Source organism: Homalodisca vitripennis, chromosome 1 (assembly GCF_021130785.1).
Source record: "Homalodisca vitripennis isolate AUS2020 chromosome 1, UT_GWSS_2.1, whole genome shotgun sequence".
In the NCBI taxonomy this organism is placed as follows: domain Eukaryota; kingdom Metazoa; phylum Arthropoda; class Insecta; order Hemiptera; family Cicadellidae; genus Homalodisca; species Homalodisca vitripennis.
Window position 1 is genome coordinate 83,488,102 of NC_060207.1, and position 3,023 is coordinate 83,491,124.

A 3,023-nucleotide genomic window follows, 5' to 3' on the forward strand; every position below is an offset into this window, starting at 1 on the left:
TTATTAAACATCAATCTTAATCAATATTAAAAATACTTACGTCCATTGCTACTAGTCTATTAAAATTACAATGGGTTTGTCCTACCTTAGTGATGTTGTTTCTCTCCTCTGGAATAAAAGTTGTTTTAATGTTAAGTTCCTTGGCCAAAGGGAGATGTTTGTGAATTCATCCTTCTTTGCAAAGTCCACTCCAATTTTAAAGCTTTCATTATTTCCCCTTAGACTCCAATTTTTCAACCACAAATCCAGTGGCTGGGGAAACTTATACTAAAAAATATTTTGCCTATCTCTTAAGAAGTTTCATGCTTCACTTTCCCTAGATGAAACCATACCATTTGTACACCCTGGTTAGTCTCACCTGTGCTGATCAGCACCTTATTACTGTTAGTACTTTGCTTGAAACCCTTTATTGGGTCTACAATCGATTTTAATCACTTCTTCAGGCCTTTCAGAGACTCTGTCAGTAAGGCTTATTTTCTTTAACTACTGGAGCAAATTGTTTCTTTTTGGGAGTAGAAACAATTTCACATTCACTATTTACAGTTCCTAAAGTAGGAAAGTCAACTTTAGAATTAGTCTTCAGTTTGTCCACCATTGCCTCGTCAATTTTCTTCAGTATCTTCATTCTCATAAAATATAAAATGTTTAATAAGTCCAAAATAACCGAATTGTATGAGATTTAGTTGTGTACACAAAAATATATAGTGTTATGGTGTTCAGATAGAAAAATTGTGATAATTTTTATGTTTATAGAGAAAAGTGCAGTGGCAAATCTTTACCCATTTCCAGTTACTAAGTAACACAATGACATAATCATAATCAAATTTACTCTCATGCAAATCAATGTATTTTTCTACCTTTTTATGAAGTTGGCTGATGTAAAAACCTTGTATAAGTCAGTTTTTTACTTCAAAATAAATGAATAAAACAACGTATAATAACTTCTACTTCAGACTTGACTAAGTGAAACATGTCAAATTCTATTACAATATCACGAATATCACTTGATCTACAAAATCTACCTTCTCTTCGTAGAAGGTTCCTGCCGACAAATGTAGCCACGACTCCACGGCAGTTTTCACTTCATCGTCGGTTTCAAAGCGTTGGCCACATACCTTGCCCTTCATATGTAGGAACAAGTGGTAGTCAGACAGAGCCAAGAACTGCTCCCAATGAAATTGTCGAACCAATGTTTGAGTGTCACCAGCGGTATGGGGCCGAGCATTGTCATGGAGCAACACAATTCCGTTATTGAGCATTCCTCTCTGTTTGTTTTTAGTTACCTGCCTTAGTTGTCTTAAGGTTTCACAACACTTTGCCGCATTAATGATTTCACCTCTTGGGAGAAAATCAATCAGCAAAACACCTTTCCGATCCCAAAAGACGGTACACATAATTTTTTGTGCTGACATTGTCATCTTGAATTTTTGTTTCTTCGGCCACTCCATTGACTGCTGTTTGGACTCCAATGTGATATGACTGACCCAAGTTTCATCACCTGTCACAATTTTGTTTAAAAAATCCTCACCATCATCACTGTACCGTGTGAGAAAAGTCAAAACACTTCTGTGTCTCTCCGTTTTGTGCACGTCAGTAAGCATTTTTGGAACCCATCGGGAACACAGCTTGCGATAACCTAAGCGGTCTGTAACAATTTCATACAAAAGAGTGTGTGAAATTTGTTGGAAATCGTCAGATAGGGTTGTCTTTCTCACCATTCCTTCACTCATCATGTCTTCCCCGTAAACATCTCGAAGTTGACGAAAAATTTCAGCCGGTTTCACATCCTTGCGTTCAAAAATCTTATTACAGAACGAATCTCACAATCAGCGGGATCACTAATTGTCTTTAACACTTTCAATGTTCAGAGAAAACTGAAAACACAACATAGAACAACTAAAATGGTGTGAGTCGATAGTCAGTGAACAAGGACGACTAGTGCGCATGCGTGGAACACCAATTGCAGCGCTACGGTGGTAGTAGAATGAAGCGGTGCGTACTTTCTGAACACACCTCGTAAAAAGTTTAAAGGCAATTTCAAAAGTATTTTGTTTCTTTAACACTATAAGCCTTTCAAATTATACAAATAAATGTATAACAATTAAATATGAACAAAGTGAAACAAAAATTATAGTTCCAGCTATTTGTATTCATGGATTTATGAACGTTTTAACAAATGTCTGCAGATTAGTGAATATTACTGTAGCGTTTTTTAATCCTATTGCGAGTCATCGTCTATGTTCTGATAATCAGTTGCCAACGCTTGGCGGTTACCTTCCTTCAAGTTACATATGTATACGATGATAAAAGAGTTAAACATAAAAAATGTTCATTTTATTACATTTTTTGTTTGTATACTTGGAAAACAAAAAAATTTACTTTACATATTTCTTATTATTGTAAATTTGATTATTTGATATTTATATTAAAAATTTTTGATAAATCTGATAACATTTTAATAAGTTTTTGAGTTAATAAAAAATTGTTATGCCTACAGCACAAGTGGATTTTTTCATCACATAGACATAAATAACTAATATAAATAATGTTTTGAATTTAAAAAAGTAAATTTATACCTACGTATCATTAACCAATTAATTCTTGAGTCTTTAAACCAGTAACTGCTGTAGAGTTATCTGATTGATGTTATTGCAAGTTGTTTTTTTAATTATATAATTTTATTATGAAATACTGTTCTAAAGGTGAATCTCCTCTTACAGTTCAAACAAAAAATATTACTTACCATTTCCTGTATAATACACTTCTTATCTTATATATTATATTTTACATATGCCCATTGAGAAAAATATCTCCATTGATAATTTTATACAATAACTTTTTACACCGTTGTAGTATTTCACTCGGGTTATTTTTGTAACTTACTATCACTGGAATTAGTTAAAATGATATATTTAACACTTGTGTAAAATCCTTATATAGTACTCATACCATAAAGGTTATTGCAACTAGGATTCACATTGTTTGTATAATATTCCCCTCATTATATGAAAGAAAACACTACA